Source organism: Micromys minutus (assembly GCF_963924665.1).
Source record: "Micromys minutus genome assembly, chromosome: 5".
NCBI classification, from domain to species: domain Eukaryota; kingdom Metazoa; phylum Chordata; class Mammalia; order Rodentia; family Muridae; genus Micromys; species Micromys minutus.
In genome coordinates this window covers 83,937,939-83,961,653 of record NC_137974.1, presented here as the reverse complement: position 1 = coordinate 83,961,653, position 23,715 = coordinate 83,937,939, and positions in this window count along the sequence as shown.

The window sequence follows — 23,715 nt, the reverse complement described above, 5'->3', positions numbered from 1 at the left end:
GATACCCACCTGCGTTTCCTTCCCAGGGGGAATAACAATAAACGCAATAAAAGCTCCCTTTTGGTGGCGTCTACCTGTCTCTACCCACCTTTCGTACTGAATTGGTAACACAAAGGAGCAAACGGCAGAGGTGGTAGAGACGTGGCAGCGAGTCAGATGTAATAGGCGGCAGGAGCGAATGACGTTTGGACAGCCAGTATGGACCCACAGAAGTGGAGGGCAGTCGGCTGCTCCACCGTGGAGGAGGAGGCAGAGCCGAGCAATGACAGGCTGAGCTGCAAAGCAGCAGAGTGGCTGGTAGGACACTGGCAGATGAGGAAGAGGCGGAGCCTGGAGACTGGCAGCCAGTGGCAGCCGCAGTCATGATAAGAGCAAGTGGAGCTTATATCTAAGCCGAAGCGCCAGTGCCCGTGGCCATAGCAAGGGATAGCGATGGAGAGAAACTGAACAGTCCCGCAGAGTGGTCGGTGCAGGAGTAAGAAATTATTGAAATAGAGAGGGGATAGAGCTGAGAGACCAAAGAAATGGAAAGAATCCTAGAAGAGGGAAAGTGCAGTCCTGGGTTCCAGAAGACTTCTAGAGAGTTGTGACACCTTTAGAGCCGAGGGAACCATATAGCTCAGGCCCAGGAGCTACAACTTTGGCCACTGACAAGATCTGAGGAATCTGCAGACCTAGGCATGCCTGTCAGCTGTAATGTCAGTCCCGGGCAATGGGTGAGGAATCTCAACTTCCAAGACTTATCCAAGACTTACCCAATGCTTGCAGGGCTGAGGGTCCAGCGACTGGAGTCCCGCAGAAGAAATGTAATGGCATCTCCAGTTGCTCCTTGCACCCCTGACTGCCGTTTCCTTCTTTTCCTCCTCCCAGGGGAAGAAGATCGTCAGACAACCAGCACTTGAGGGGTTTCTTCTTGCCTTCCCAAGCTATCTGGGCGGAGGAAGGTGACCCCCATGAACAGCTGATTACGAACTCCATCACGCTGTAGCTCGGTGCCCCGTGAGGAAAACACCAATCTCCATCCAAACGCTGCATTGTCCAACCACACTGTCACATTTGGACCTTCACCGTTAGTGAGAAGACTCCTTGATTTCCAGATGGCTCGCTCATGGAACAGTCTATTTCACAGCTTTTACTATTAGAATTCAGTTTCTGTCCCTGTCTAACTCCTCTGTGCTGCTGGAGTTCCTCCTCTTAGGATGAGTGAAGAAACCTAAAACATAAAAAAAAAAGGATAGTTCTGTATTGTGTGTGTGTGTGTGTGTGTGTGTGTGTGTGGCAGTAACCTCTCTTCTGCTCTAAAAAAATTGCCACAATAGATTCAAAAAGTGCCCAAAATGTAAAAGGCAAAAGCAACCAGTGCTTTTTTCAGACTTAAAAAAAAAAAAAAAAAAAACAAAAAAAACAAACAAACGAATCGCTGGAACATACACATAAAAACCACGCTCCCCCTTTTAACGTATCAAAAATATCCCATTCTGTTCAGTAAGAATATAATAGTTTAATTTCAATAATTATGTTGATTACTCTCATTTTGCGCACCACTAAAAAAAAAAAAACCCTTTAAAATGCGGTCATAAAAGCAAGATGTTTATTGGAAAAATACAAAACTAATATGAGGGAAAAGGAACACATAGAGCGCCGCAGTGGTAGTTAGACAGGAACCAGGATGTTTGGGATCTAACACTGCCCGCCTAAATGTTCAGCTGAGTGGTTTACTCTGGGAAACTCATTGTTAAAATGTGGATCCAAATAATATCTGCCATGTTAAAATTATTTTGTTGACCGGGTAGACTCAGTCTGAATTTTTCCTCTTTTTGGTCTCCAGTAAACCCAATCTTTGTAATTCCTTTCTTTCGGATTTTACACCTACACTGTCACGCACATTGTATTTAATGTGCTGTGGCCTGCTGCACCATGCCGTTATCTGGTCAGCATTTTCCCAAGCCACGTCATGTACATGGTTTTGCGAGGCTGAAATGCACTCTGCCTGAGGATTTCCTGCCGTTCGCTTACTATTGCTGGCTAATTAGGTGGTGGTGGTGGCGGCATTTTTCTTTTCTTTCCTTTTTCTGCTATCAGAAATAGCACCGCGGTGAACATCCTTGTACATAATTCTCTGTTTGCTTCCCTGATAATTTCCTTGCGATTCATTCCAAGAAATGTAATTATTAGGGCAAAGGCTAAGAACATTTCTAAGGATCTCCTTCTGTACAGGGTGTCCAGTGAACAGCCTGGTTCATACTTTCTTCAAGAGTGTGGGGGAGTTTTCAGTTCCTGGGCCAGAGCCTATTTAAAGACTGCTCCCTTCCTAGTAATCTGACCCTTTACCCCTCCACAATCCCAGTAGCAACTGTGGCCTGTTTCTGTGTCCAAGACGGCATCTCCTAATTCACCAAAAAAAAAAAAAAAAAAAAAAAAAAAAAAAAAAAAAAAAGACAACCCCCCCAAAACAAACAAAACAAAACAAAACAAAAATAAAACCTTCATCAGACATTTGTTTTTCATATTTTCCATACAACGTATTCTTCTTCGTCTTGGCTATGTTTTTGTTTTTTCAAGACAAGTTTCTCCTCTATGTAGCCTTGGCTACCCTGGAACTCACTCTGTAGACCAGGCTGGTCTTGAACTCCCAGAGATCTGCCTGCTTCTGGCTCCCAAGATTACAGGTGTGCACCCCACCACCTGGCCTTGGCTTTCTACTCTTTTGGTCAGGTAACTTCTTGTGATCGCATTTCATCGCTGGGCACCGACTCTGGGTGTTTGATAGTGTGGTACAGCTAAAACTTTATTCTTGATATCGGAGCAACGAGCAAAAGAAGGTTGCTCTTGCTCCTGGCTCACTGCAGGCTAGAGTTGCCAGGGGGCGGAGCCAAGCAAGAAGGAGCTGAGGTGACGTCTTCAGGAACACTGACCGCCATCAGAGGGGCTTCCGCGGTTCAGACCCCTAACTACTATTATATAGTCACCTTTGCCACTCGTGTTCTCCTTGTAAGGTTAACACAATAACCAATATGTGCTGCTACTGTCACGGCAGACTTGAAATGACTACAGGTTCCGTGTGTGTATGTTTCAGTGTTCCCTGGAGAGGAGGGACCCTGCGCTTATCCTATGAGCTGGGGCCCGTAGTGCCAGTGACACTGAAGTAGGTGTCCTGAGTAGGGGAATAAAACAGAGTTTTCTTTGCTGCCTGTGTGATCGCAATGAACACGTTTGTTTAGAAAACGGAGAAACATCCCCCCCCCCATCCTCTGTGTTACGCAGAACTGATGGGGCAACGCATGCTCAGAGTGGGAAGTGGATGGAGGGCTGCTCTGTAGGAAAGAGTTCTTCGGGCTCTTGTGCTGGCCCAGACAGCCGAGAACAGACTGCAATAGGAAATAAAGTCTCGTTCACTAGGGTGCCAAGCTCTGAAGCCACTGTCAGTAAGTGGGGGAGCGGGGAGGAAGAAAGGAGAGCCGATACACACAGGAGTCGTCGTCATCAACAGAGTCACAGTCTAGTCACATTTGGCGATTCTTCTCTTAGCTTGCTTGACGGTTACTTGGTCTGAAGTTAGACATTGTGGCGTTTGTTTCTATAGCGCTGGGAATATCCCCAGCCTTGTGACTGTCAGGTTCGCCAACTATGCCTAGTAACAGGTAATTTCATTGTTCGTCTTGGTCCCGGTTAAATGTCGTATGTTTGTTTCATCAGCAGGGATTAATTTTTTTTCCATCTGTCCTTTCTGAGTGGCAGGTTGTTCTTACAAAGCTCACTGTCATCAGTGGGTACAACATTAACACCCCCCCACACTTTTATAAAGTTTCTGGTTGCTTTGTTCAGCAAATCCTCTGGAAGTTGCTCTGCTGTGCCAAACAGTCCCTTTGATTTGGGTTTAGGCTGCGCTTTGATTCGGTGGCTGCCTGGGATAATCGCCCCAGTTAACACACAGTGCCTTGGTACGCCTGATGAGAGAACAGTGAGGCAGAGGCATGCACTCAATCAAGGCCCGGGCGCCTCAGAGCTGGGGTTTAGGGCTCTGATTTCTCTCACGGTCTTGAATCCTTGCTGCTGGCACATGAATCCTCCCTGATTCTTATCTTTGTCTGTAAATAGCATAGAGATTGCGCATGGAAAAATGGAACAAATCATACTTTCTTTCAAAGGGCAAATTAAACATTCCATAGAATAAGGGAAGACTTGTTAGCAGTGAAAAACGCAACTTTGCTAGCACCCGTGGAGAAAAGCTTGGAGGAAATTGGACTCAGGCTCAGGCTCAAAGAACAGTTTGAGCATTTTTTCTTTAAATTTGAACCACCCTCTTAGCCCTCCTGCCAAATATAAGATCCTAAGTTTTCCGAAGGTTTGAAAATATTCCCATTAATTTTCCGAATGCAGACCTGTATTTACCAGGGTTGAAATGGAAATCCCGGAGCCTCGTGCAAAGGGCTCGGCAGGACTTCCATCTGGACCATCTTTCTTGGCCCTACCCTAGGAAGCCCAGTTCCTACCATTTCTATGAAAGTGTGTGTGTGTGTGTGTGTGTGTGTGTGTGTGTGTGAGAGAGAGAGAGAGAGAGAGAGAGAGAGAGAGAGAGAATTTGTGGCTGACCTTCAGAAATCGTCAGAAAATGGAGAGATGAGCCATTTATAAAGTAACCTGGAATCATCAGCTTCCTCCTCATGACAGCATAGGGCAGGTCAGAGCCAATTTAGACAGAATTCATCAGCACAGGTTACTACTTGCCTGTGGAAGAAGTCCTGAAATTTTTTTGGAACCCCATGGCCTTGGGATGGAGGCTATATTTGAAATTCTGGAGAGTAGAAAGGAGAATTCTGATTCATGCACAACAGTCCAGTAAACACCTACACAGATCTCTAGCAAGGAGGAAGGAGCATGCCCTGGGACTGTCAGCCTTCCAGCCTGGCCTGGCAGGTAAGGTGGAGTGGTGAGGTGTGGGTCTTGACCATGTTTACACGGTTGGCTAGTGGCCCTTGCTGAGGACCACGGTGCTCTGCAGTTCATTCTGCCTCAGTTGACTAAGCAGACAAGCATCGATTCTCTCGAAGCCCGGGTTGGGTTGTTAAGATATGGTTGAGTCTTGTGGGGAGTCTCAGGTCCTGCTCCCTCTGCCCTGAGATTTGGACCCCTAGGACCTATCTAGCCATACGTAAAACTCCAGCACCTACTTTGCAGTGTAGTTCAGACTTCTCCTCAGCCTGGCTCACTCCTCTGGACCCCAGCTTCTCTTCACTTGCCTAAGCCTGCCTGTTGCCATTTTTCTAAACGTTGCTCTGGTTGTATGTGGAGGTCAGAGGACAATTTGTGGAACTGGTTCTCTTCCCATCTTTATGTGAGTCCTGGTGTTGGAATTCCAGCTCCTGGAGCATCTTTAGCAAGCAGCTGAGCAATTTCATTGGCTTGACATTTAATATGTTGTTAAATGATATTTAGGCATTTTTTTAGGAAGGGTAAAACTAATTTTAGAAAATATGGGGGAAGAAGTCATACAATAAAGCAAAATACACTGTGGTTTTCCTATATGCCACTTTGAGCAAAATCTTATTTCAATCACATGCAAAAGCCCTATCTATAGGAATCGTTTCTTTCTTTCCTTTTTAAAGAGCTTGTTCTTTGTCTAAAGGTGGAGAACCATCTCCAGAATTCAGTCTGTGGGTACTTTCCCAAAACTGTGTTTTAGGCAGTCATTTGGGGGATTACCTGCCACAGGAAGCCCCAGATTCTAAGGAAGACAACACACAATAGCAGCTACTCCTCAATGTCTCAGCAATATTTACCAATTAAAACCGGGCGGGGGGGACCCCACATGGATTAAGTAATTCCTGGAAGATTCAGGAAATCATTATTCAAGGTTTTGGTAATAAAAATGCTCACTCTATTATTTTATTTAGGGACTTTATGGAAGAAAAATGCTTTTTTAAATTTAATAGTTCCCCCAGTGTCTCAGTTGTGTAATAAGCTTAGCTGGAACAGAATGTTATTATTTATTAGGCCGAGAGGCAGCAGAGTTTAGTGGTTGAAAGGCGGGTGCCCCCGGCTTTACGGCTCGGCTGTGCAGCTTATTAACTGTAACTTATTATCCTGGTGGAGGTACGAGCTGTTTTTTGTCTTCACAATTATCTTGGTAGGAAGCTGGATCAGGAAGTGATTTTGACAAGCTACTGTCAAATGCCGGGTAGAGAAGTTTTCCTCTCACAATCTTAGGGTTCTAAGATCAGCACCCGTAGTCCAGGAAGTAAACTCCCCCTTTTACTGTGTGCTCGTGGAATAAATGTTCATAGTCAAGGGTTTTTGTTTCAAAATGAACACCCTCTGTTTAAATAGCAACACCTCTCTCCCTAGACTTATCAATCCTGTGGGTGAGGCCGAGAGCCTGTTAAGTTTGGTGACATCAAAACCCCCATATCAAACACAAACAAAAACAAACACCTTTGTGTCCATAGATCCCAGTGTGGACCTAGTGAGTGCCTAAAACTGCCTGTCACACCCATGGATGTTCTCCTGCAAAAGACGTGGTGCTCCCACTGTAGGTTGCTATTTGTTTCTGTTTCACTTTTCCTGTCCAGTCCCAAGCCCCAGTGGTGGTCGCTGTTACGTTGTTTCGATGTACAACCTGACCACAGAGTGTGACACAGCAATGTCACTTACTTACTCAATGTGCCACAAGCATTTGGTCATCTGAACAAATGTTACTCATCCGAGTGGGGGAAGAACAGTGGAATTTACAGGTGACCACTCCCAGATCACCAGGAAAAATGCTGCTTCTTCTCACGTGTTCTCACTTGCTGTGACTGTCCTGAAGCTCAGAGAAACGATATCGAGAGAGACTCTTGTTATCCAATAGAAGTAATGGTGGTCTTTGAAAATGCGGTGGTGATTCAACAGGGTCTTGACCTGAGCTCTGATTCCAGGTAAGGCTGGCGGAGGACAGGCCTCAGAAGAGAGGGTGATACTGAAGGGTGACAAGCCAAGGAGCAGAGAGTGACATTTTTTGAGTGTAACTCATAATTTCTTCTCTTCTTTGAGTCAACAATGTCTTCTTCACAATGGCTGCTGTCTTTCCCGCTGTCCCCAGGATCTCCTTCTCCGACTATCTTACCTCAGATTCTAGAGGCCTGAGAGAAAAGCTGAGGGAATTGCCAAGCTGACCAGAGAAGCAATTGGGCTGTCCATAGATATGTGGGCTTGAACTTTTAGTAATTTATAACCTCCTTTACCTGGTGGTGCAGAAGCATGCGCACATGTATGTGTTGTGTACCATTTATACAGGTGCTCACATAGACCGGAAGAGGGCGCCAGATCTCACAGAACTAGAGTTCCAGGAGGTTATGAAACTGGGAGACATGGGTACTGGGAACCGGATTCTGGTCCTTGGAAGCACAAACGTGAGGAAAACACTTGGTAAATATTTAATGTCCTTATAAATTGTACTCACTTTAAGTCCAGCCCCCTCCCCTCTTTCCAATTCTGAGACAGCAAGATCAAGATGGGAGCTGAAGAAGGCAGCCACACAGATGGTGAAGCGTGACTTTCAGATGTCTGCTGGTTGTGAAAATGTGGAGTTTTGATCTTGAATGGGAGTTTAACACTGCAACCTTACATGGTTGAAAAGATTCCCCAGTAGCAACAATTTCACATCTGCATAAACAGCTTTCTTATAGCTGAAGGAAAATATAGAAGGAACGGAAATCACCCTGACCAGGGCTAACGCTATAAAGCAATCACATCTGAATGAGGATCTTACTTCAAATCATAGACTTTTCAACTTCAAAATGATCTTTATCTTTCAAGAGAGACAAATTTAGATTGTTGAGGATAAGATCCCTCCGTATTTGCATTTTCTGCCAGCATATGTATTTTGTCTCAATGGTCTTATAAAAGACCATTCACGGCAGGGGTGGGAGAGAGGCAAAAAAAAAAAAAAAAAAAAAAAAAAAAAAAAAAAAAAAAAAAAAAAACACTTGATCAAAAACTTTACTTTTTAAAACACAAAGTAATAGAATAATTGATCCTGAGGGTCTCCATTTTATTTTACACATACGACTTTCACCTATTCTTGGGATCCTTTTGAGGCTCCAGAAGACTCAGCTCTTTGGAGATCCATCCTCCCTTGCCACTGTGGCTGTTGGATATTTCTTTTACATATCAGAGGTACTTTTTCAACTGTCTAAATTGTACAGCCATTTCCTTACAGCCTTCAAAGAATTAGGGCATCCGTAAGTCCAGTGTGTTAAATCACCAGGTGTCTGTGATTAAGGAGAAGAAGAACTCAGACACATCTTTCCAATCCCAAGGTTGAAACAATTGGAATATCTGCACCCAAGGTGTGTTGTTTAGTCACTTGCAGAAAAAAAGTTCCCTCAGCATTTTGGGTGAACGTTGGATTCCTTAGCCTTCAGGAAACTCCACTCAGGTGTGTCTTTGTTGTCTATAATTTGAAACTAAAGAGCAGGTGAGCTAAGGAAATACAAATAAATACAGGCTTGCATGATGCTGTTGTTTTTGTTACAACTCTCTAAGTTTTATATGGCAAAATGGGTGGGTGGGGTTTGACGGAGGGAACCTTAATAGGTTTTATTGTGTTTTAACTCACCTGCTTATTAACCCCATCTCTTAAAAAATATTAATTTATAAATTCAAAAGGAATGAAGCAAAAATTGTCCATTCATTCGAAAGTTGGCAAAACCGTTTTCAAAGGCACACAGTTATATGGAGGGATTCATGTCTCCTGTCTCATTCACGGAAACTTGTCAAAGCCATTCTCATTTTTTTATTTAATGTTTTATTCACTTCTAAAACTCTGAGCAGTAGTTTGCTTTCTTACATTCAAAAGTGGAGTGTTAATTTAAGAGACAGAGCTGCAAAGACGTGAAAGCCTTTGTATTTCTCTCCTGCCACATCGGTGGCTTAGGCAGACATGAGGGGAGTGTGTTCTCTTTACAGGGGAGAGCTGAGGATGAGTAGAGAGGAAGAAAATGCTACCAATATGTCTTCAAGCCAGCAGGAGATTGGTGAATCTGCAGGGAGTTGGGTCGTCACTGAAAGCTGGAAAATGGCCAGAGAGATTGAGTTTAGTAACTGAGGACACAGGGTGGTCTGTACAAGTTCTTCTTGTGCAGTCTCGGTAGATTTCTACAGAACACCTATGAGGGGCCAGCAATCCACCCCCTCTTCGAAGGTGGACTAAGGAAAGAAACGAGAGACCAAGCCACTCACAGAAGTTACTCTTGGAATGTACAAAGGATGATCTACTGTCTTACCTTCAGAGGCTGGACACCAAGAATGGTTACTAAATGCCCAGGTTCTTCCCTGGGCTGCGGGGTTGGCCTTATCTGTGTCTCCTAAATGATCTCACATAAAGGTAAGAGGAGGGAGTTTAAAGCCCCACAAGGTCCTGTCATGTAGCAGTAAGGATGATAAAGCTTTTGGAACTTAATTTTGGGTTTTTCAGTATGCAGGGATGTACTTGCTTCCCCTCATACATTTACCAACCTACCAGTTCCCCTCAGGAGGAGATACCCACCAATCAATCAGTCTTTCTATCAATAGTAAGGACCTGTAACTTCTCACTGTGAAGCATGGAGTTGCCCATATCAGAATCGGTTCAACAGCGAAATGAATTTCATTTTCTCAAGTGTCTGTCTGTGTTGTACGGGTATGTCTAGTCCCTCCCCTCAAACTGGCTTCTCTTAATTTTGTTTTTTTTTGCTTATACTTTTTAACACATGGGATATCTGTCCCTCCATCAGCTGGCTATAATGTAAGCTCAAAGAGCTACCTTCCATTTCAAGAAATTACTTTTTTGTGTGTGTATTTTGAGATTATAATACAGTTCCATCATTTTCCCTCCCCTTTCTCCAGTCCAAACCTTCCTGAGTACCCCTCCTCACCCTCTTTCAAACTCCTGTCATCCTTTTAAATTAATTGTCATTACACACACACACACACACACACACACACACACATACACACACACACACAGACACACACACACACTCTTACATACATAGCTACAACCTGCTCAATCTCTATGGCATTACCTGTATACATGTTGAACCAAGTTGCTTAGATCTTGAGCTTTTCACATATTTTTTCACCAAGTCTCCTCTCTACTCTCTTTTCCTGTGGAATTTATTAGGACCACTTACCAGCTGTTTAGTTGGCTGCTTTCTGGGCTAATTGTGGAATTTCAGAATTACATTTCTCTGTTCTCTCCCTGTCCTCTCTCTGTTCTCTCTCTCTCTCTCTCTCTCTCTCTCTCTCTCTCTCTCTCTCTCTCTCTCTCTCCCACCTTCCCTCCCTCCCTCTTTCCCTCCCTATCCCTCTCTCTCCCCCCTCTTGTGTGTGTGTGTGTGTGTGTGTGTGTGTGTGTGTGTGGTCTCTTAGAAGAAGCACAGTATGCAGTTGCTAGCATAGTACATCATGGAATACTTTGGTTCACACTGCACAACTCTGAGTCAAATGTGTTATTTAAAACATTTTGAGTAGCACATTGAAAACAAACAAACAAACTAACAACAACAGAAAACAAAAACAAAACAACAGGTAAAAAAATTTTTTAACCTATGATATTAAAGAGTCACCAGTATATTGTGAAATCAATATAAAGTTGAGACCTTCTGTATTCTTTTATTCATATTGTTATTTGAAAATTGTCTCTGAGATTAGTTTACATTCATCTCATTTCAAGTACTTAGAGTGACAGTGACAAGAGTTTGCAACACCAAGAGGGCAGCTCTCAGCACTCTGCCCCTGCTGAGGTGACCAGGGTGTTTGAGATGGTGACCCTCTCACTTCTGATCACTGGGTGAAGATTTGTGGGACAAACTGCCTGCTGCCCCCAGGACCCCAAGCCCTCTGTTGTTAGAATATTTGTGAGTTTTAGTAAAATCCAGTCTGTCTTGCCTGGTACATTTTTATTCCAAATGGAAACCCACGCTGTTCACTGCTTCTTGCCTCTTTTGTATGGAGCATGTTTTAATTACATCTTCAGCAGCTATGGTACCACAGCATTTTTTCCCTGTTAGCTGTATCTTGATACATTGTCTTTACAAGCCCCACTTTATGTAACTGATTGCTGCAGTGAGGTACATTTAGAGCTGTTCCCATCTGGACAATACACTGAGGTAGGCTCTGGTAATTATTCTTATAGTTATATCTTCTGGTAAAATAATGGTTTAAAAAATCCACTCGTGATTCTTTACACCTGAGACTTTAAAGGAGGCTTGTTATTTTAAGCTTATATGTAGTGTGTGTGTGCATGTGCTTGTGTGTGTACATCCTCCTGAGTTTATGTGTACCATGAGTATGCAAGTAACCATGGGGATCAGAGGCTGTTGGATGCCCTAGAGTTACAGGTGGTTGGGAGCTGCCTGATGTGGGTTTCAGAGGAAGACAAGTCTTCTGGAAGAGAAACAGTTCTTAACTTCTGAGACACCTTTCTAGCCCTGGTATTTTTTTTTTTTGAAAGCCACACTCCTGAAAGCTACTCCAGAATGGAAAAGTAGCAGTCCTCTTGTGGTACTGCATTGTGTCTTCTGATTTTTTTTTTTTTAAAAAGTATTCATATAGCCACCTACCAGATGAACTGTCCTGCAGGATTTTCAGTGTTTGCATCTTGCTGAGTAAGCACTTTCCCATATCTGAGTTGGATAACTGTATTTATTACTTGACAGTTTCAGGAAATGTGGACAGCCTTCCTCCTCTACGCAGCTTTTCATACACCCTGAGTAACTGGTAGCACTTCTGTCTCTGGACTGTGAAAGGTAACACCTTACCATAAACATAATGATATACTCTGTCACTTTCATCTCTGAGATTACATATAAAATACATTACTTACGTAGCTTGTGTGATGGACTTTAAATCTGAATGTTTCCATTCTTCCAGTGTAAAGTTGAATGCATAACTCTAAGCTGTTGCACGTCAAATAACTCCTTCTATCCTCTTATACAGTAAAAGCAGACTTTGATCACTGTCAGCCCGAACTAAAGGAAAACATTATCGAGTACATTGAGTTAACCATTACTAGGTCCTGCCACAGTGTCGAAGACCAGGTGTGAAACTGTCTTTTGGTCATGGAATAAAATGTGTCGTAGAAGCCGAACAAGACATTCTACATTTTTGTATATAATGCCATTTCTATACTTTATGAATACATCCAAATGGACAGTATAAAACCTACCTGGGATTTCTACAGAAACTTTTGATGAATATTGACTATATCACACACTCTGTTATAAGTCTTGTCTGACAGTGATTTAAATAGAAAACCAACAAAGGCTGGTCTCTTCTCTCCATATCGCCATTTTTTCCTTAATGATTGAATCAACTTTTTTTCTAAAGACTTCTCTTCATTCTAATTTGCCTGGTGGCCCCTAATTCCTGTTATCTTTCATGCTTTTGGCATCTTTCTGTCGTTCCCGGGAAGGTATTGTGAACTACAGGCTTATTCTATTTCTCAGCACTTGGATGTCATTCTTAACACACACAAGATTTGCATTCATTTGTAATCATTGTTATTCACAAAAATACCTGTAAGAGGGCTATTATAATAACCACCATTTTGCCGGTGAGGAAACTGAGACCTAGAAAGGTTGAGGGATTTACCCAAAGGCTTATAGTGAGGAGGCAGAGGCAGACTCCTCAGAGGGTACCCATTGTTCAGCACTCCCAGCAACAGGGCCTCCAGGCTGTGATTCTTTCTTCCACACACCACATTTTATTACCCCTTTATACACAAACAACCCTTTAGGAACGTGTGACATGCTTATAATGCAAGGTTCGAATAATAATTTATTTTATTGTATTTCCGCTTCTTTTTAAAATGCATCATTCCAAATGCTTGGAAATGGAGAACAGAGAAGTCATTCAGGCTTTCCCGGGGAAACAACTGAATGGAATCATTGAAGAATCCAAACGTGGATCTTGTCCTTTCCCTAGGGGATGGGCAGTGGAAAAGGGAACCCTCTTGCTTTCCTAACTCGTGTGCATTTAAATGGTGTGAGATGAAGAAGAGTGTGATAATTAGAAGGGAGTGCTCTGGCTTTAAAGTCTTGTTGACTTTTCTATTTTTATGAATGTCTGGTTTACATGTATGCATATACATGATCTCATGTGTGTATGCATGTGAATGCATATCTGTGGTGCATATAAATGTGTGTGCACAGGTCTGGAGGGGCCTGAGGTTTAAGTCATAATGACCCTCAGTGACTCTTTCACTTTATTCACTGAGGCAGGATCTCTCAATCAAGCCCAGAGCTCTCTGATATGAGGTAGGATCTCTCAATCAAACACAGAGCTCTCTAAGATGGCTGCTCTTGTGTTTATGATTGTCAGTTCTCAGAATAATGCTACTTTTCATAGACACATAGTAAAATATGGCAGTATTAGCTTTGGGTTATTTTAGAAATCCTGTCCTAACCTAAAGCCAAAATTCATCGAACAAAATTATTTTTAAATGCAACAGAAGTCGGCAACTCAAATAGCAATTTTAAAGATCAAATATTCTAGCACAGTATGAACTAAAAGACACACTGATTTGAGGTACATGCTGAGGAACGACAGTAGAAAACTATTGAAAGTCTCTGTTTTCCATAAGTAGAGAATTATGTTTTTACATGAGCAGAAAGCTCTGTGTGTACAGCTAAACACTTCAGTTCATACCATACAATAGTCGGCTGCCAAGTCCACGTGTTTCAGAAAGCCACTGTGGGTGCTGAGCTGCCTGCTGGCGTGGGTGGTGGGAAGTCCACACTGTGTGTTCGGCACCACGGCTGCAGTGCCACTGAACACTGACAGAAACACCTCGGGCTCATTTTACATGTTTTTGAACTAAGCTTAGGCTTCTGCACGTTCAGGGACCCTGTCCTGTTGGCAGGCCATTCATGGTCTCCGCCACCCAGTCACATCTTCGGAAGCCGGGGTTTAGAGCGTGTGGGGACATTAACTCTAACATATCCTTGAAGTTTATTTGATTCTCCAACTTTTTCCTGAAGCCATTCCAAGTAATAATAGTATAACAAAGCAAAATGTCAAGAACTGTCAGAGAAAAAGGTCGTTTCCGCCAGTGGTTGGCAAACAGAGTGGGTTGTGGCTGCAGACAGTACTGTTTCGAACATGAGTGTTTGGGGCAGTGAGGGAGTTCGGCAGTAGGGCATGTTTCTGGAAAGCAACACCATCTTCACAGAAAACAATAGGCTAGAGCTAGGACAATAATACCATCTGAAGTTCCAGCTCCTCCTTCATGTCCATGGTAAAGACATTTTGTCTTTGCAGAAGGCGTCATCTTTGGGATACTGTTGTGAGTAGTTCTCAGTCTCAAAGAGACCCTGGGCTTCTCTTCCCAGTCAAATATAGAGACATATGATTTTCATAGGAATCACTGGGAAAACCATGAAGGGTGTGAGCCCTAATTTAGAACATATACCACATTCTTTTACCCTCCAAATAGTTTTTCAGTAACTCTTTGGCCCAAGGAGTTAATTATTACCCACCCTCAGGAACAAGTCACATGTTCAGGGGTAATCAGATTAACAGGGAACTCAATCCAACTTACCTCAGAAATAAGCTTTCTTCGAAAGCGTTCAGGAATAGCACTGATCTAATTTTGTGGGTCTGCATAGACTCCTAAGCTGCATTTGGGGGTTGTCCATAGCTCCATTTTGTTTTCTTTTTAGTTCAAGAAACTCCAAACTCTTAGTAGAAAAAGTCAGGGAATATATGTACCCTGGCTCAGACATCCATTGGGAAAATTAATTAAGCACAAAGCCCTCAGTTTACCCTAAACCCAGTAACCAATCCTGGCGGGAAGCAGGCGACCAGGTTACCCTGCCCAACATAATGCATGTAGCCTGCACCCAGAAATTCATCCCCCGTTCCCCCAGCAGAAAAGGAGAATCCCATCCACTCCCTTTTTGTCCCTATCACTGGGCTACTTCTTCCTCCTGTGGCAAACCCTTTGAATTGTCTGTTGTTTCCTCTTCCCTGGTTATTTTGTGTCCTTGTGCCTTATACACACCAAAGGACAGGGCCTTGCTACTGAACTACCCTGCTCAGTTAAGGTAGGGTCAGCAGAGGAGCAGGAATTAGTGGGTCACCCTGGCCTCTTGCCTTCTGCGCATTTCTTGTTTCTCGGCTTCCCGTATGTGGGAGTAGGGCTTCATCAGTAAGCCGGCACCTGTGCACTGTCCCTCCATGGCTCCCCAAGCAGCACTGGGAAACATTAGGGTGGGAAGTATTTGAAAACACTGGGTATCTCCTTTTCAGCTGAATGGGTTGAGCTTTGTGTAAACGTTGAGATTTGATGTAGAGATTGGGAAGATCCATCGGGTGATGGTGATGTTAAGTACTCCGTCGTGGGAGTGTCTTCTCACCTGTCCTGAGCAGATGGTTGACTCTCCCATAGTTCATTCTGATCTCCAAAAGAGTTAGGTAATTAGCTGCAGCCAACTCTTGTGACCCCTTTAATTTAAACTCTTAGGTTTAGGGATCGTGTAATTATCCAAAGAGTTCGGCCATCCAGTGCCTGCTAAACCTCTCAAGTTCTGCTTTTAAAACCAGGTATCTGGCTCTAGGTTGGTGTTACTGGAACACATAATTTTACATTAAAGGTTTCAGGTTAAAACGAAATAGCTTTTCTCTTTACCCCCTCATCCCTAAGCTTGCTACCTTCTAGTCTCTGGTTGAGGGTAGAGAGGAGACTATATCAATATTAAATAATATCAGAAAGAGCAACCCTGTACCATTTCATTCTTTAAAGTTGAAAAAAAAGTGTGTTTGGGTGGGGGTGGGGGTGGGTGGGTGCTCACCTCTCTAAGAAGTTCTGGCTCACAAGGGTTCAAAGGGTATTTTGACTGATAATGTGTGTCTGCCTTCAGGGGAGACACAACTTCTACCATTTTCTCCTCTCAGCCCATACGGCATCTGGACCAAAATATATTTTAAAAGAAAAAAAAAAGTCAAAAAGGAAGAAAGATTTCTGGAAGAGAGCCCTTCGCCAGGCTGGGGTGTTTGCTTCTTTTCAGGGCAGGGACTGGGCGGGATGGGGCTGCAGCCTTTCAGGCATACCGACCCCTCCATCTAAGCCCTTGGGGGCTCTATGACACAGGCTCACTGCTCTATTCTTCACGCGCACCTCGGGGAACCTAGCTCGGCTTCTCCCTAGCATCACCCTTGCACCCAGCTATTGTTCCTGTTGCCTGACTTCTGCCACGCCAAGTTCCAGCAAGGTGATCTGGAAGAAACGCTGCTGGCTCCCAGGCCTTTTCTGCGGGGACCTCAGGGCATTGTGCGGGGCTCACTGACCCGGTCGCCTGCTCCCTGCCGGGACGATTGTTCCCTCATTAGGGAGGCCTGGAGCTGCGGAAAGACTGGCGGCCCTTTCCCACAATCACTGACAATGTGAGGCAGCAGACGTGTCGCAGAGGCGGGCGAGGAGAAATGGAGAGGATGTGCCTGGAATGGGACGCCTGATCGTTTCTTCCCACGCTGCACAGGAGACTCAAAAGTCCTCACTGCCACTGACAGTGTTGACTAAGACTCCTTGGATATAGATCAGGGGAAGAACCCACAAAGTCCCACCGAGAACTCCAGGCACCAACTGTTTAGTGCCAACAGGCTCTGCCCCGTGGGAGCTGGGAGGCATCCACGGGGTCACAGGCTGGAAAGAGCAGGCAGCTTCGAGCCAGTCTCAGGCAAGACACTTGTAAATGATTCCTTAAAAGAAGGCGTTCCTGGGAGCACAGCTGTCCCTTCCCAGCCTGCTTCTGGAGCCAGGGATATGCCTCCTGCCTGCCCTACTGGTAGCACCCTTGTGGTGTGGCCCTAGTGTGCTCCTGACCATCCTTCCAGGCGAGGGAGTCTCTAAGTCACACTCTTCCACATGCTTGCCTTTCTTCCTCTGGGTCAAGGCAGTGAGGACACTGGGCCAGACAGCCCCTTCTGTGTCACCCCCCACCTACCCAGGCTGGTTCCATTGAAAGGGCCTTCTCTAAAACTCACATAAAGAGCACAGCTTCAGAGAGACCGAGCTCAAGGGGAAAGGACAAAAGCAACTATCTCTGTCTCGGCTCTTAGATGCCTACAAAAGGATTCTCAGTCTGCGAAACGCTATTTGAGTTGTAAGGCAATACCCGCCTCCAGGGGTGGCGTGGGATGTGAATTTTGCAAAGGGTGAAGTGGGGATAATTCTCCTTATTTTATAAATATCAGCGGCTCCTCTTATGCGAGGATGTAAAAAATGTGTAACAGTTTTCCTCTGCGTTAAAAAATAAATAAAAGGTCTCTATAGGGGGAAGCAACAACATTTAGTGGCCGCTGATTTAAAATTAGGCACCCCAATGAAAACTTGTTTGAAATAAATTAGAGCAGATACAAACACACATTTCACCCTAACCCCCCCCCCCAAACAATGCCTCTTTGCTTCTTTAATTGAAGATAAAGATGGAACGGGGAAAACCCTTTCCATTTCAAGATGTCATTTGTATGAAATATTGAAAGATGTTATTTGTCTTTAGATCACATAAAATTTTCCAAGTACTTAGAGTTACTATTAAGGGAGAATGGACTATCATTTTTCAGCTTACGAAATAATGTAAATTACTTTTTTTTTTTAAATACACCAAATACCTGGGGTGGCCCATTGTCCTGTTTCTGATCTTGTCTGGGCTACCAAATGGGGCTTCCATTCATCTAGTAGAAGCAGAAGCCTGTGAGCCATTCGAAAGCAGGGGGGGGGGAGTTTGTTCAGTTATGGCCTTTTGTGTCCCACGCCCTCCCTTTTAGTCAGATGGCTTCCTATTGTCTGTTTATCTTAAAATCAAATGCGAGGAGATCCCTCTGTTTCAGAAATATGGCTGTCTCAATTTAAGACTCCTTATGTCTCCTGAATCTTCCATGCCTGGGTTTTGGTGGAGGAGAGTTTCTAATTTTTGGTCTTCTTGGAGTCTGGAATTCCTGAGCTAGTAAATCTTTTGCTTGATCTAGGCCCAAACATATTTTGATTGTAAATAAAAAGTCCTCTTTCACGACGACGTTCACCGTGCAGCTGGAGCAGAGTAATTTTTATACAGGTCTCAGCAATCAATAAAAAAGCCACGGGAGGAATGATTTATCTTGTTGGTTACAGAGACTGTCACCGAGAGAAATTGTAAAAGATCAATTTACACAACCTGGTGTGAGAATGCTATCGATATAACATGGTTGATCGGGTTCTGGCCCTCTGTGTTCAGGCATTGAGAAGGAAGCACCAGGCAGCCATGGGCAGGCCAGCCAAGGTCTTAATAGACTGTGCTTCATAAAATAGATGCAGCCAATGACCATCCAGGCGGCAGGCAGGCTCACACTCACATTGGCTGCGCTCTGATTACTTCCTTCAGTGGTTGGTGTCAAGCTTCCTCCCCCACCCCCACCCCCACTCCCCACCCCGTGAGAACTGTTCACTTGGAGACTCCCTGGCTCAATTACAAAGAGCCCCTTTAACCATAGGTCTAACAACTTGGCTCTCTTGACAGGAAATAAGGAAAGGAGCCTTCCTGGAAAAAAAAAATGCCCAACTTCCGCCTTCTCAAATTAGTTAAATGAAGCTTATCGACAGTTGGGAGTTGAGCCTTTGACAGTTGGATAATTGCAGTTGGTACATTAACTATGTTCAACCAGTGCTGTTTGGGATTTAAGGGAATAAAACTGTTAAGCTTAGGTACTCCCAATGAAATACTTAAAGAAGTCCAAATCTTACTGAAAATGTTATAATACAAAATGGAGTTTTTACTCTGTAACATTCTACCTGAGCAAATACTAAGATTTTTAAAAACCACATTGAAGCAATATTAAATCTGAGACCAGCATCACATTTTCATGGGCCTTTCTCCTGATTTGGTTGCCGCTTTAAAATCTTCACCCCTGTATTTGGTGCTTCTGGAAGCTCATGGAGTCGAGTATGTGTATACCACTCTCAAATACAGAAGTTTTCTAAATGAAGACAGACCTCTAGTTGAATTGGTTTATTTTCTGATTTATAATTCTTCAACGTGATTATAGAAGATGAAATTCTAACCACAAACCCCCAGCACTCTGGTGGCTTCCTTATTGGAAGATTACCATACTAAGGCAGAGTAAGGAACTGAAGCACTCAAGCACACGTCTCCATATTTCAATTATTACCTACACTGCCACATCGCAGCAGAATAAAAGCTGTAAAGTAGCTTATGGTACAGGACCATTGAAGCCATGAATAATGGCAACATTCCAGCACAGACTCATACCTGTAGTTTTAGGAATAATCTCTTGTATTGTTTTGCTTTCTAGAAAAGTCCATGCTTTCTTGTGCACGAGGGTCTATATGCTATTTTATATTTAAAGTTTACATTTTGTACACACAGGTGTGCATTCATGATGTGCACACACATACTCATTTTATACCCATTTTAAATGGGTGACCCTTAGGCATTCTGAACACTTTTTTTTTCTTTGCCATGTAAAAATCACCTATTTCGGTGAATTGTATGTAGCTAGATCGAATTGTATCATAAGGATTCAATGAATGCTTATTTGTTTTTTGTCTACTGAAGAATAAATAAGTGTGATATGGCTTTTATCTTTGGCATATTAAAATTTTGCAATAGCTCATTGCCTTTACACGCACAGCAAACGGTCTTCAAAGCTCTTACTCCCCCATCATCAACCGATCATAAAGAGAAAACCGAGCTAAAACCATGCTTTACTTTTAGTTCCTCCCGAGCCCCTGTCCAAGCACATAGCGCTCCCTGCACCAGAGATGCCTAGGACCTGGCAGGAGACAGCTCAGTTCTAATACCGTCACGTCAGCACTCACAGTGCGGAGCTGGTGAGCATACTTCAGCACTTCTGTAGAGCTTGTTCCCTCCAGATGAGAAAAATCATTTTTCAGTTTCCTCGCATCTGGATAAGACATGCCTGCTCACATCTTGTCTTCAGCCCCGTGTGTGTGTGTGTGTGTGTGTGTGTGTGTGTGTGTGTTTCTTTCAAATGTAGTTTTGGGTCCTGCCAATCTCCTGATGGCTGCAGGTCCCATGATGCTCCGGTACTGCCTGTTCTCTGCCCTGGTGTTCCCACCCTCCCACCTCCACCCTCCTAACCAGACCAGCCCCTCCCTAGCATCCTACTGATCCAGTTAAATGCAATTTCCTGCTTTTGATAAGTAGACTCTATCCAGCCAGAACAAAACAGAACACTCTGATACAATTGTCTCCCGGCCAAGGGCATGGGTAACTCCCACCCTGTAAGTCTCCCTTCTTTTCAGTCAAGCAGTAAATGCGATTTCTGATTTTCATTCCTGTATTTTTCTTCAGAATCTCCAGACTCTTCGGGGCAGTGTCCACACATGCAAAATCAGCCTCCAGTTGAAGCCAAGACCCCTTGTCTGGGACCATTGTAGATAACTTCACCCACTCTGTTAATCCAGTCTTGAAAATGGTCAATAATCAGAAATGCCTTAGTTCAAAAGTTTAGAATTTATATTCATTATGGGACACGGTCTTCTACTAGAGCGTGCCTTATCTCTAAGGTGTCCAATTATCTAGAAACATAGTTTGTCTCTTGCCAAACGATTTCTTCAGGAGGTATCCAGCTGCAGCTCCTCCCGGAACACTTTAGGCTCTTATTCGACAATTATTAACACCGTTGGTTTGCCTCTGTTTCTCTCAATATAGTTGAAGTAGATACTCGTGAGTAAAGTCTTTGGCAATTTTGTATAATCATGAGCATGGCAGGGTAGATGGAGGGAACTAGGAAGTTACTCATATGTTTATTCTGTATCAGGGATGGTCCTGTCATCCTGAAAACAGTAAAGGAAGGGCCGATGGGACACTTTTCTTTCATAAAGCTTGAAATCCCGGTGGGAAACTGTGCCAATCCCTAAGGAGTAGATAGTAAACTGGACGTAACTGACAAGGTATTTTGCAGGGAAGTCTGACATCATTAAAGGCTGCAATTATGTGGGAGGAAAATCAGACAGACATTATTTGGTTTAAAGAATAGAGCACTGGTGATGAAGGAAGGGTCAGGATGTGCTGCAGAGGCCGGAAAAGGCTAGTACAGTCATGAGACAGAGTGTGCGTTATAGGGGTTGGTGAAGGAGAGCTGGCTAGAGTGTTGGGTTGCGGACTGTACTGGTATAGCAGATGTTTAATAAATGCCCTGTGTTGAATAAATGAATGAATCTGAGATAGTCACATGGGAACCCATGAGCACTCTGAGCCGTGGTTTGACATAATGCAGAAAATCACATCCCCCCCCCCCCCCCCCCCCGCCGTATCGCTCAGAATGCAGGCTTGTCACCTGCAGGAGTGTGGCAGGGCAGGAACAAGGAGATATAGAAGGCAACGGTTTATGACTCCAGGTGACAGATAAAGGAACCTGGATTAGAATGGCAATGAAAATGGGAAAGTGGACATTTTTAGAAATGTCAGAAATAGACCCTGGCAGCCAGTGGGCAGCACGTACCGGATGTTAGGGGATGGGACTTCTGCTGAGGAGTCAAAGGCACGCCCGCCGGGTGCCTGGAAGCATCGGGGTATTACTGCAGGGCAGACTTGCTGAATCGACTGCAGGTGTGTTCACACTTTGAAGGGGCATCTAGGGAAGGCAGTGTGGACATTTCAAGTAAGAATATCCAACAGGGAATTAGACATTGCAGGGCCTCGGGGCTGAAGTCCGAAATCTCAGCTACTCCAGAGGTCAAAGCAGAGGAGTCACAAGGCCAGAATCTGCCTGTACTACAGAGGGAGTTCGAAACCACTGTAGGGGAGTTGACCAGAGTCTATCTCGGAATAAATAGAACAAAGGGTTAAGCATGCAGACCAGTTTCGGAACACTTTCCAAGCACACACAGGCCTTAGGTATAGTTCCTAATGAAGCAAATTAAAAAAAAATGAAAAGAGTTAGACATGGAACCACTAGACTTTGGTTGGAAAGGAACCTTGTGGGGCCAAGGTGATTTCATATGAATCGGTCAACCCAGGAAGCCTGCATGGAAGCCATACTCATAGGCGTTTAATGGGAATTCGCAAAGGAGTGCGGTGTGTTTATTCACATTACTTATTCTTTTTAGTTATAAAAGTAGAATATGCAGATCAAAGGAGCATAGAAATAGCACATAAATATAATGTATGCGATTTAAAATGAGCGAGAAGAATTTTTAGACTAAATTGAGCTGTCTCATGTTTTTTAGAGTAAGGAACTCATTTCATTCTAGCAAAAAGAATTTTTTTTTGATGAAACTTAAAGACGTAGGGATTGAGAAAATGAAAATTGCAGCGAGCTTTTCTTACCAAACGTGGCGCCGTGCTCTGAAGGCTCCTCGCAGTGACTGTGTTTCGTAACCTGGTGCTTGTGGGCAGAGAGGAAGGTCTTCTCAGGACAAAGGAGTTGTTGAGTGAATGACAGGTATAAAATGTAAGCAGGCCTCAGGACAGTGATTAAGCTACAAGTTTCAGGCTGGTCACTAGGCACAATGGTCCTCTGGTCAAGGGATGGAGGGTCTTGGAAAGCTGTGAAAAATTCCCAGATCATACTTTAAATTTGATCTTTGTTCAGCCAAATTGGCACCAGAAAATAAAACATAGAGATTGCTTGTTTGACGTCCTAATGGCAATCACACAATTATTGACGAGGTTGCCAGATAGATTATGAAAAGTACGCCCCTCTGTAAAGAAGGATTTGATCTTAATTCAAGCAGGTATATCTTTTAGGATGGGAAGAATAAGTAATGGTTAAATAAACTGAGGGGAAAAAGACAAGGATTAAACCATTAAAAACAAAATGCTTAGATTGGTTAGTCGGTTTTCTTTCTGTTCTGTTTGGATTTGGTCTTGGGCAATAGAGCACCTACTTATTTATGAATTCAAGTCAAGATTGTAGTAACTATGCCATACTATATGTGCACAGGCTATTAATACATTGACACAAGGAGGGAAAGATAAGTTTGTTGTGGCGTATTAGTATCGGCTAGAATTAAGATGACAGAACAGATTAGTACATTCAGCCTTCTGAGACCAGTGGAATCTTTTCCCACATCACTAACCCTTGACCTGTTACATCTGATAAAACTACACCACCCATATTATTAAACAATTTACATAAAACCAAAGAATACCAGTGTCTTCAAAGAGGACGAACATTAATGTACGAATTTCATAGCACAAACATCTGTACCCAGCAAAAGTATTAGAAAACAGAGAAAAAAAAAAAGTCAGTTGTTAGAAACCAATCTTTGCAAACATCCAGTAATGGTACTGTGTGTGTGTGTGTGTGTGTGTGTGTGTGAGAGAGAGAGAGAGAGAGAGAGAGAGAGAGAGAGAGAGAGAGAGAGAGAGAGAATAATAATTGTACAACCCATTGACACTGTCAGTGTTAGATGAGGCTACAGTACTGAGCTCACAGAGAACAGAAGGGCCAAGAAGATGGTTCCGTGGGTAATGGTGCTTGCTGCCAAGCTTCATGGCTTTAATCTCTTGAAGCCACATGGCAGAAAGTCCTGGGTACTGTAAATTATACTTTGACCTTTACATATATGGCGTTACATAAATGCTATCACACACAGACACATAAATGAACGTTTACACAGACAACTTCCCCATATACAAATGAATGGATAAACACATACGGGACAGAAAAAAGAGAAATAAGCAAAAAACACTACGTAAGACAGACTAGTGATGGACAGATTAGTATTGG